This window comes from Oreochromis aureus, linkage group 3, assembly GCF_013358895.1.
Source record: "Oreochromis aureus strain Israel breed Guangdong linkage group 3, ZZ_aureus, whole genome shotgun sequence".
Classification (NCBI taxonomy): domain Eukaryota; kingdom Metazoa; phylum Chordata; class Actinopteri; order Cichliformes; family Cichlidae; genus Oreochromis; species Oreochromis aureus.
Window position 1 is genome coordinate 108,305,603 of NC_052944.1, and position 12,948 is coordinate 108,318,550.

Sequence of the window (12,948 nt, forward strand, 5' to 3'; positions counted from 1 at the left end):
AAGACGTAATTACAAAGCGCGGACCCGCTGACGCATCAGAATCGGTGAGATGTCAGCTTTCTCACCAGACGGCACGGACACGGTCGGGGCTGAAAGCCGACAGCTCGCTGATTCTGATCCGTCGGCGGGTCCGAGCTTCATGTTTACGCCTTTTTTGCGCTGATTCTGAAGCTGCAGGTTTTATCTTCAAACAATATTGACCGAACCAGCAGCAAAAGAAGATCCAAACTACGCTTCACATAAAGATCGTCATGAATTCATCGTCATTAATTTCCTCTGACTTTTGCTGTTTTGCTTTCTACAGGATAAAATTACACTTCATGCACAGCTCTCTCTCACACACACACTCACTCTCTCTCTCTCTCTCTCTCTCTCTCTTTTGCTCTCACACACACACACACGCACTATACTTCAAGAACAGTTTCCCGTCTAAAAATCTGTTTTCTGCATTATTCGCTTGTTTGTTAGGCATACGACTATTGTTGTTTACAACGTTGTCAGCCGCTGTTTTTTCCCTTTTTAATACTTCCGAAAAGAAAACCTAATTTCTGCCGTTCAATAGGCTACTAAACAAATTTAAACTTTTTAACATTATGCAAAATTGCAAAACGCTAAGGTGTGTCTCTAATAAAACCTCTGCAATTTGCTCTGCTTCAATTCAGCAGCATCAGGTAATGTTCATGTGTTGATTAATGGTTTTCTTTCGTTTTTGATCTACTGCTGAATATTTTTATAAAATCGTTTTTCTGTTTTAGCCTCAGCTACGTTGACCCAAAGGCATCTGCTGTGATGCTTACACATTAGATAAAGTCTCGAAAGTGGCAGCTTTCTTTTTGTAGTTATAAAAATATGCAAATGTACTGATCTATGATCTGAATTATACTATTGACTGACTGAGGCTAACAGTTACACAATCATACCAAAACTCTGTCCTGATAGTTTCCACTTTCTCTTTTGTATCAGACAATATTCGGGATAAATAACCATGAAAACAATTTATTTGTTCAGTTTAGAGGTTTACACATCATTATAATCAAAGAGCCCGCTTCACTTGAATTGTCCACTTGATGGCGCAGTAGAGCAAATGAATCATCACAATGCTTCGAACCATGAGTCGACCAATTGGGTGGAAAGCTTCAGTTCATCATGAGGCTTCATCTCACCATCACTAGCTACACTACACACTGCTTCCACACGTTAGGCAGGACAATCACATACCTAAAACACAACACGGAGACACCAGAGAAAAACCACCCTCTCACAACCAATTCCTCTCCAGCTTATATCACCTCAGAGAGGTGATTGCTGACTGGCCCCAGGTGGTAAATGAAGCAAATGAACAGCAGCTGTGTCCTGAGAGAGAGAAGAGAGAGAGAGAGACAGAGGCATGGAGCAAGAGAGGAGAAGGCAGAGAGAGAACACCACACCCACACAATTGTAGTTTCAGGAAGCCCTGCTAGGGCTGTAACACCCCCTCCCATAAATACAAACCAGTGGTTTGTCACATGATGTCATACACAAATCTTAAATGTTTCACTTACCATGCACCACAATAACAGGTAGGCATAGCCTGCCAAATCTGCTAAGACCTTTTCGATGGGTTGAGTTGCCAGTTGTCTGATGCTGCTGAGATGCTCGCAATTTAGAGTCAAATTCTTCCCATATTCCACCTACAGGTGGGGATGAAGCAGCCCCTCCAGATGAGCATGAGGTAGTTTCAGGAGTGGGGACAGAGCTGGTGGCAGATGATGAATGTGCTGACATCTGACTCCAGGGCTGCATTTCAGTTTTAAGTTGAGCTTTTACATGGTCAGCGTTTGTGGAGTCACAGAATCCAAGGCTTTTAAATCTGTAGTCCAGGAAAGGTGCAGACAGCAAAACCATAAAATGTTTCAATTGGGTTGGACGGGGTAAAACAAATAATGAGATTGATTCTTGCAATCCTTTTCCAAGAAAGTTTTATTTGATATAACAGGTTTCCAAATGTTTTATTTCAAGTAAACAAACCAATACATTTGTTTGTAAAACCAATAATTACATTGATACTTGTAAAGACTTTCCAAAAAGGTTTTGACTGGCAACAACGCTCACCTTCTAAACCCAACAGAACATTACTGGGACATTATGTTTCCCTCCATCTGACTGTGCAGGAGCTCAGTGTTGGGTTTGGTAAATGGGCTGTTTCATATTCAGTGCGTTTAGACTCTTCCTGGTTGTTGATGTTTGTTTCTAAAGATGTTCTTGATGAGACGTTGTAGAAAGCAGCTTCACCTCTGATCACACACACTCAACTCCACTCACTCACCTGGAGGATCAACACTCAGGCTAATGATGCTGATGGGGTTATTGCTCTGGGGATTTAGCAGGTGAGCTAAATCATGTGTAATGTGAATTTCCCAAGTGTGGCATTAAGAAAGTCTGTGTCTATGTCAAAAGCTGATGTTTAAACTCCTTTTTTTAAATTTACCAACATTTCTGATTTGCAGCTAAGACTGTGACATGTTTTCACCATTTGCAAGCCAGAAGAGTGATCACTCTTGAAGCCTGGTTACTGCAAAATACTAGGACTACTAGTACTAGTTCTTGTACTACTGCTACTGCACAACGCATATTGTTCAGGAATTTCACAGATTTGTTTAAGTCTAATGTGTTGGCTTACAGGTAAACTGGTTTTTGAGGTGGAGAGGATGAAAACTTCCAGCATCACATAAAGTTTTCTGATCAGTAGGTTTGGAGTAAAAAAGAACTGGACATATATTTGTCTTTTTTGGGCTACTTTTATGTCAAGAAAGTTAACTTGTTTAGAACTGTGATCAAGGATAACACATAAACCCTTGAAAATGTGAAAGTAAAAATTGTACAAACTCCAGAAAATGTGGCAACTGATGTGGCAAAAGTGCAGGCAATTTTTTACTTAAGTAGAAGTACAGCTACTAGTGTCAAAATGTCACGGTCTGGCTGGCAGACCGTGGGGGGTATGGGGAAAAGGAGGACCCAGGCGCGGAGCTCTGTGTAGACAGTGCGTTTATTTACAGTGAGGTAACAGATGCACAATAAATCCCCTTTGCTCCTGTCACAAGTTCAAAATATTGGGGATGGATACAGGAGGAAAACCAAAATAACAACACTGGTCCGGCCGGGTCAAGTCAAACGATGATTTTAATGCACACGTGTGGGAGATGGGACACTGTGCGCAGACAGCATCGATCTCTCTCCGAAAACCACACAACAATAGTTTTTATGAACATCAGGGTATTGGAACGCCCCCTCATGCGTAAAGTAGGTACAATACAATCAATGTTGACAACTTTTAACACATTAAAAGAACATCTTCTTCCCGAGGCCAGATCCTTCCCAGTAATCTTCTAACTCTGCTGATCCCCTGGAACAAACAGTCTCTCCTGCAAGCATAATCAAACAGCTACAAGGCTTTGCAGATTGTTATTTAAATGTTTGAACTCTCCCCTCTACATGAGTTTAACTGCTGCTTGTATGTGTGCGTGTGTGACTCGACCTCAGCATTCACTCTGTCTATAAGGACAGAGGCCAACTCTGCATGTGTGCAATAACCTAACTGAAACCATACATGTAATAAATGTTCTAATCAAATGCCACTACTCAAAGCTTAATAAAAAGAATATAAATGAATAAAGGATAATGATGAATAACATGATATATGTGTTTTGTAAGCATGTGCAGCCTTCTACGCTCTACGTCACTTCCCTCAATAGATCAGCCAGACATCCCGCTGACTGTAGCTTTTAACCCTTACTGACATGAGCACAACTCCATAATAAGCACCAAGCGGCAATATGTATAAAGATGATCATGGTTACACCTGTAATGAAAGATTATATGATTATACCAACACCTGTAAATAGAAGATTAACATGAGGTTATAACAATCACTGTAATACAAACGTTAATGTAATGTCAATAGCTTCAATAAATGCTTTTAATGCAATGCTTATTATATGATTCTGATGTAATGATAAAATAACAGTAAAATATCCCTTCTCACTCCCTAGACTCCTGTGTGTGTGTTCTCCTCCGACGTCCGTGCTCGTGCTCCGGCAGTTGTGTTTTATTTATTATTTATTTATTAACCTTTATTTAACCAGGAAGATCCCATTGAGATTAAAAACCTCTTTTTCAAGGGAGACCTGGCCTGGTGTGTTTCTGCACACCCTGTGCGTGCTGCCCTTGTGGTCCCTCGTTCCACCTGCAGGACAATAACAGAAGCAGCCGTTAAACACTGACCCCGCGCACACACACGATCTGCAAATAATAATAATAATAATAATCACTACTGCTCACGGACAACCGAGACCTCCCGAGCCGGGTCCGTGACACAAAAACACTTGAGTAAAAGTTTGACGAAGTATCGGTTGACAAAATGTGCTCAAAGTAAGAAAGTCAAAATAGTAACCTAACTGAACCTTGTGCTATAATAAAATAATATTAGTAGACAGGTCTACAAACTTAGTCTGGTGGTAAGAGGCACAAGGGCCTTGGAGGCACATTTGGCAGCCGGGGTTAGAGCTCAGACACCTGGGGCCTGGGGGGTTGGGGGGCTAACAACACTGACTGGTAAAGGAATCTACCATCCAAGTGTTACATGGTGAATGCAGCTGATAAAAAGGCCATAAACTACTTCCATTTGTTTAGTGGCGATTGCCAGTTTGGTTGGGTTTTTTTGAGACACACAGAGTGAGAGATCCTGTCCTGCATTGCTTAAAAAAAAAGAAGAAGATATTTTCAGAGCTGTTGATATATGAAGCAGTGTTCATAGAAACATGGATCAACCCTGTTTTAGGCATTGAGTGTTGCATTGTGAGAGTTTCAATAAAAAGCCTGCAAACTCTTGCAATATGGTGGAGAGCAAAGCTACTTGTACTATTGAAAATCGGTTTATTAAAAATGACATAAAAGACACATAAAGAACAATGTGTTTGTAAAACTAGCAGTAACATATGAGAACTATAAAACAGATTGTTTCTCCTATCGAAAAAGTCTGTGTTGTTAATCCTGAATGATTCTTGGTCACAACATTTACATAAGAAAAGAGTCATTTTACTCCACACGCACACTTGGAAAATCACATAGTTTAACCATAAAATCCCAGAATAGTTACTATTTGAGAATGTGGCAGCAAAATCATTAAAGAAAAAATATATTTCCATGACACGTTCATTTAAAAATATAAAAATGTGAAGTTTTTTGTGTAAAACATTAAAACAACAAAAACTTAAGACCTTAAGAATCTCGTGACGAATTTTGTGAATATCTAGATCATAGATGTTTGGATTTGAGGGTCTACAGGGCGAACACTGAGGCTGGGTATTAGAAATACAACATGGTAACATGAGACATGTTAACTCTGAGAGCACGAACATTTAGTTTAACGAGAGGTAAATGCATAACAGAAGCTAAAAAGGAGTTGCTTGTCCCTACATTCGTTCAAATAAATTACAAGAGATTTGCATAAGTTTGATGAATAATACAAAAAAAAGAGGTCAGTGAGATAGTTGAGATTATCTAATTAAGACTCTATTGGAACCTGAAATGTTAAAGTACACTTACTGATTGTTGTTTTATTTGATGAGCAAATGTGGATGCTCTAAAAGCACACTGAGTGATGAAAATGAAGCACACATTTGGAGAAACTGTGCTGTGCTATTGTGAAGGTTTCTGACAAAACGTGAATTGAATTGCTGTACAGCTGACTAAGGGGTCCTGTGATGGGCCATGTGCAATTACACAAAAGAACAAGTTTAAATTTCACCATAACGCTGACCGGAGAAAAGCCAGTTTGGGATTCTAATTGACATTACAACTGTTGCACATTACTGTAAAATCAGTGCTGTGATAGTTAGTTTAAGATCACCACCTGATTTAAAACACAGTCTAACATCAACATTGTTGCCCCTGAAAATAGGTCAGGATGGCTGAAAAATGTACTTTAAGATTTTAAGATTTTCTTTGTGTTTCATTGGAACAGTAAAGTACCATAACAAAGAAATGAGTACACCTTTGTAGATATCACTGATATGGAGTTTTCATGTTTTACATAAAGACTTAGGGCTGCTAGTTTCCTAGTGGCATTTTCTCATTTAAACCATGGTGACTTAAAAGTTTAGCAGCAAGACACTTGTTTCCTTTGTTCCATCAAACATTTCTTTCAGCCATCTGTGTTTATCAGAGCGATATGTGACTATTTTTTTATTAAATCACCAGAAAGTACACAAATACAAGATTAAATATTTTATTTATTTATCAAAGATACATAATTACACATTGATACAATGAACAAGGTGTCTATAACAATTACACATGGTGTAAGAAAAACATTATAAGATACAAATAAGTGTTTTATGATAATCTGAGATAGTTTTAAAAGCATAAGAATAAAAGTTTTTTTTTTAAAAAAAATCATGCGTAGCGATGAGGCTCAAAACACCCCAATTAGACAAAGTAAAGGCGATCCAGCGGTGTGAGCGGACCAAAAACTTTCATCTGCTTTTAGCTGATAGAAAAGATTTTGCTCTCTCTTAGGCTGAAGGCATAGCCCCAAAATCGGAATCTCCCTTGCATGGGGTTTTTTTTTTCCGGTAGAAAAGAAGAGTTACATTTAGGCCTAAATGTTAAATTATTTAACCTGAGTGAGAGCCAGCTGTCCATGCTTCCAAAGTCAGATGGCTTGTGAGAGACCAAAGCAAGTCTTAACCTCTGCGGGAGATCATAAAAATCCGAGCTGAGTGCGATTGGCTAACCGGGTGCGAGGGAACCGCCGGTTTGTTATGTGATTGGCAGCGGGCAGTTAGGTACACCTGGGAGGCGGAGTTGGTCTCCGGCGCAAATTTTGAAACTAGGCAATGGAGCATTCGCTTGCTGAGCAAGGGAGCAATCAAGAAGGAGAAATTGTGCGCTGGTTGCGATTGCGGGCGGTGCGGCTCGGGCGAAGGAGAACTTAGAGTTTTGCGCTGAATTTGAGAAAGAGCTAGTAAGGGGGATCGTTTGAAGAAAAAAGACTAAGGATTTTTCAGGATTTCCCTGTTTTCGAATATAAGGTTTTGGGTATACGGGGGTTCCTAGAAGTTATTCTAGGGTTTTGGAGAAAAACGTGAGGGTTTTTTTCAGGAGGTTTCCTGGTTATTTGCCTAAGGATCGGGTGGGAGCAGCGGGGATCATGAGTAAGAACTTAGAGTGTGGGCTGAATTTGAGAAAGAGCTAGTTTGAGAAAAAAGAGATTTTTTTTTTTCAGGATTTCCGTGTTAATATAAGCTTTTGGGAATAGAGGGTAGCTAACAAGTTATTCTAGGGTTTTGGAGAAAACGCGGAGGGTTTTAAGGAGTTTAGCTAAGGATCGGGTGGGGAGCGGGGATCGCGAGTGTTTTTTTTGCGACTCTGAGTTTGATTTTAAATCTCCTTGTTCGGATTAAACAAATGCATATAAATTGAAATAAAGTTTTCCCCAAAGGCATGCACCCTGTATGTCTAGCCATACTGAACGTTACAAAAGCACAAGTTTAACTAAGCACATTTACACTGGTTTAACACATTTTCACCCATAAACACGGTCCCAGACACAGGCGCGCTCATGGGGCGCCTAGAACACAGGAGGCGGGGGGGCGCGCACGGTGGTGGCGCTCACGTGCTGACCCACCACCAGATGGCGTTTTTAAGCATAAAAAGTTTTTACTTTTTAATAGCTTAAAAATAAAAGAATGCTAGTTGATATAAAAAAAAATCTTTCTAAATAATCAGTTAGTAGGTTTTGGGGAAGAAAAGCAATGACCTATGAACTAGCATATTTTTTATGAATATCATAATTTTATGAAAATCATATTTTTTTATGAATATCATATTTTTATGAATATCATATTTTTATTACTTCCTTTATTACTTTATTACTTCCTGAGCTCATGAATATTGTATTGGGGGGGCATAAATCACTCAGTTTGACATAAGGGGTATAATATCACTCTCTATTGTATTCTTATTCATTTTTTATCTTCTTACTCTGTTTATACTTATATTTATATTGTATCCCATTCTTATTTATTTTATCTTTTATCCTGTTTATATTCTTATTAGGTCATATCTCCAGTGTTTCCTCGGAGGGGCTCTCTGCACCGGGGCTGTGATCGACCGTGGCTGCTGGGGCTCTGTGGGTCCTCTCAGCCTGGCTGGGGGCTTCTTTGCCTCCTTCCTGCTGTGTGCCCAGCCCGGAGGCTGCGGTCTGTGACCAGCTCTCAGTGCAGACGGCTCCCTGTGATAGTGTTTCCTCACTTGGCTAATGCGTACCCAGCCCAATTTTACTCTTTAAGTGTGTGTGTGTGTGTGTGTGTGTGTGTGTGTGTGTGTGTGTGGGGGGGGGTGGAGAGAATGTGTGTATCCATGACCGTTTCTGTTAATGAGAGTGTGGGGAATGAGTGGGAGGGTGGGGTGGGCTGCTTTTAACCATGTAAAGCACTTTGTGCTACAGTTTTTTTTGTATGAAAAGTGCTTTATACATAAAGATTGATTGATTGATTGATTTTTCAATAAACATTTCAAACTATGTTCATCTGGACGTAGCATTTTGTGGGAGAAACGCTTCTTCAGTCTGAGACTGAAGAAGTCATTTGCATGACTGATGAAACATTTCTCCACAAAACGCTACGTCCAGATGAACAGAATCAACTTTTGGAGAATGAGCTGTTCTGCATTCAATAAGATGTCACACAAATTATTTGTGCCACTCCAAAAAAATCATTTCTGTCCACTATAAAGGAGAACATCACAGCCTGATACCTGCAGGTCTGACAGCAGCAGGTGTATCACTGCTGTTTCTACCTGGAGACAGCAGTCGCCTCATTGTTCTGACACACAACACAAAACTATCCACAACACTACACACTAACTACACAAGACAACACATTAACTACACAAGACAGCACATTAACTACACACTCCAAACATGCTAAACGTCACAAATCTCTCACATCTCAAAACTCTCTCTCTCTCTCTCTCTCTCTTGCCGTCACTCCTAAAATTCCCGCTCTTTCTAAACAACCAAATGTCATGTCGCCATATCATTTTTTTGATTGGTCGACATGGTGCATTTTTCCACCCAACAAAAAGGGCTGTTTTTGTTTTGTTTTTTTTTGCTCATAAGCAGAGAGGTCTTGCTGCGGTGTCCTTAGACAGTGATTGTGATTACCGTCCGCGGGGGTACACAGATTCAACCGTCTGTTTGTTGAAAAATAGTGACGGACCGCATTTTCTTGTTAGTAACTGTAACAGCGTTGTAACGATAGGAATAGTAATTAGTTAGATTACTCGTTACTGAAAAAAGTAACGGCGTTAGTAACACCGTTACTTGTAACGCCGTTATTCCTATCACTGGCTGTTTGTGATCCTCGCTCTCGGTAAGAGAGCAATATTGCATAGTAAGATTTTAAAAAAAACAACAGAATATTATTTTTTCCTCCACTTCTGCAAAAAGATTTTCTGCAACTGGAAGGACAGGTGCCCTAAAAAACTGGGTCCTTGCAGTCACATTTATGACATAAGGTGGAGCTCACTTCATGCCCCCTCATCACAATTGACACCCCCTCATGGACTTCTGAGGAGAACTCCTCAAATATTGTTATTTTTATTATCATCTCCCCATCAGTGATGGCTGCCAGCTTATTGTACTCTGCAATGAGTGGTTTAGCCACTCCCTCTTTTACATTCCAGATGATGACCCTGACCTGGTCGCACATTTTCAAAACTCGTATATGCAATGGTGGGTGTAACTGTCCCTGAGACAGTTAAAATAAAGTTGTTTATTTCATGTTTCTGTGATAGATTCATGCTTAATTTAGTTCATTTATTTATAAGATAAGATGATAAAAGTGTAACATTGATTAGGAAACATGTCTAAAATGTGTGATTACAAAATATGGGTTTGTTGAATATGTAAAGTGCTGTAAAGTTCGTATGAGGTGGAGTTTGTAATTGTCACATGACCAGAGTTTGGTTGAGAGCACAACCATGGCATGGTGGAGCTAGCATGGATACATGGCTACAGATGCATCTACAGCCTCAACGTTAATGTCATTCTGCATGTGGTCCAAGAGGCGCACACGGTATGGTTTCATTTATATTGTTTGTATAATGTTGCATACGTGTTCTACACTGGTAATGAAAGGACATTTTAGTGATATCCTGTCACGGTTCTGGGTCAGTGTTGACCCAGCATTTTGAGTTTCTTATATTTTGGTTTAATTTTGCATTATGGATTGTTTTCTTATTCTCTTGTAGTGCTTGTGTTGATGGTGGTGATGATAATGATGATGATTATTTGAGTTTCATGTTTCTGTTTATTCGTGTTTTAGGAATAGTAGTCTTGTGTGTCATATTCTGCCTCTCAGTCTGCGTCCTTGTTTAGTGGTTTATGGTTTCCTGTTTTGTTTTGAAGGCGTGTGCTTCATGTTAGTGTGTGCAGCTTTGTTCCCCCTGTCTCGTTAGCCTCATTTCTCCCAGCTGTGTCTCCCTCTTGTTGCCCATTCCCTGATTACTGGTGTGTGTATTTAAGCCCTGTGTGTTCTCCTGCCTGTTGCCGGTTTGTCTGTGTTACTCTGCGTCAGTCTGCGTTGCTCTGTGTTCCATGGTTCCTGTTCGTCGTCTGCGTCTCTCTGCCTCTCATCCCTTTTTCGTATGTTCCCAGGTCTGTTATGTTAGTTCTCCCAGTTTAGGTGTCATCAGTTATTTGTCATACTCCACTGCTTGTTGGCCACTACTCCACCCTGTAAATAAACTTCACCAGCATTTTCATCCACTGCTTGCATCTTGGGTCCTCCTTCCTCCAACACCACACGGCTCGCCTCAGCAGCCGTGACAGTACGAACCGGCCACAATGGACCCAGCAGCATTCAACCCGCCCAAGGAACTCCGGGAGGATATAGTTTACTCTGTGGACAGATTAATTAACGTTTGGCTGGAGCACGAGGGGAGGGAAGTTCGCCAAGCCATAGCTAATCGGCTACAGCGCTTGGTTTCCGGTCTCCCCTGGCTGCTCAGCTCACTTCACCCGCTCGCACAGGGTTTCATTCTGAACGAGCTCTGTCTTCACCCCCCGACTGCTACCACCCACCCTGCAACTCACGCTTCCCTGTCTGGTCCGACGGAGGATGTTCTGCCCGGCCCGTCAACCCAGCCTTCAAGAGGGAAACGGCGCTCACCCTGCCGACGCTCCTCGCCACAGTCGTACCTAGGGATTTCTGAGCGGCCGGCTGTGGTGAGTGGACAGGACAATATTATTGGTCTGAACTGCGGGCCTGTTTACTCCGGGGTAATGTGCTGTACGGCAAAGGACAATGACTGTTTATCACCTCAAGCTCAGTTAGCCGCCCGGCCAGAGACTCAGTTAGCCGCCCAGCCAGAGGCTCAGTTAGTCGCCCGGCCAAAAGTCCAGTCGCCACCTCCACCACATTCAGCCTCACAATCCATGGCTCAATTACAGCCACAGCCAGACGTATTACAAACCATGTTACAATCCCTAGCCCAGTCAGTAGCCCGGTTGGCAGAAGAATCATTAGCCTTGTCATCCGTTCAGTCCCCAACTTCTCCACCATTATTGTCTCAACCTTTACTTCAGTCGCCCTCAGCTCAGCCACCTGTTCAGCCATCATCTTCACTGACTCCTCCTGTACAGCAAGCTAGGTTGATTCAACCCGAGAGAAACCGTTGTTCACCCATTCGTTCCAGGCAGAGAGAAAAACCAAACAATCCTGTAGACATTCCTCAAGAGCTGGCCAGTTCTGAGACTGAGATACACTCCAGGGCCTCCCCAGAGGCTGGGTTTCAGCCCCCAGCAGACTCTGGACCCCTGGAGGTTAAGAAGCCAGCAGAGGACTGCACCCGGCCGCCGCTGCCTGAGCAGAGTCAATGCTCTGTGCAGCTGCAGTCTGCTGTGTGTTTGCCAGAGGCCCGTGTGCCTGCTGGTTCTGTTTTGTCCCTGCCAGAGGCCCGTGTGCCTGCTGGTCCTGTTCCGTCCCTGCCAGAGGCCCGTGTGCCTGCTGGTCCTGTTCCGTCCCTGCCAGAGGCCCGTGTGCCTGCTGGTCCTGTCCCGTCCCTGCCAGAGGCCCGTGCGCCTGCTGGTTCAGCTCTGTGTTTGCCAGGGGCCCCGGTGCCCACTGGTTCTGAGACTGTTTTAGCTGGGGGGCCCGAGGAGCCCGTCCAGCTTCCGGCCTCGTCAGCTGGAGGGCCCGAGAGCCCGCCCAGCCTTCTGCTTCGTCAGCTGGAGGGCCCGAGGCCCAGCCAGCCTCCTGCCTCGTCAGCTGGAGGGTCCGAGAGCCCGCCCAGCCGCCAGCTGCAGCCTCATCACCCTCGCCAGCTGCAGCCTCATCACCCTCGCCAGCTGCAGCCTCAACACCCTCGCCAGCTGCAGCCTCAACACCCTCGCCAGCTGCAGCCTCATCACCCTCGCCAGCTGCAGCGCCAGCTTCATCAGCGTCGCCTGCGGCGCCAGCTGCAGCCTCATCCTCATCTGCTACAGCGCCGCCAGCGGCAGCAGCCTCATCCGCACCGCCTGCAGAAGCCTCCTCATCTGCTTCAGCGCCGCCAGCAGCAGCAGCCACATCGGCGTCACCTGCTGCAGCGCCTCCGTCTCCGGCTTCCACGCCGCCACCAGCTGCAGCCTCAGAGTCTTCATCCTCGCCAGCTGCAGCCTCCTCATCAGCTGCATCACCCACGCCGTCGCCTGGTCCAGTTTCAGCTTCATCCGCGTCGCCTGGTCCAGCTTCAGCTTCGCCCGTGTCGCCTGCAGCAGCCGCAGCTTCATCCACGCCTGCAGCAGCCGCAGCCTCTGCATCCGCTTCGCCTTCGTCTGGTCCAGCCTCTGCTTCAGAAGCCTCTGCCTCGTCTGGTCCAGCCTCTGCTTCAGAAGCCTCTGCCTCGTCTGGGTCAGCCTCTGCT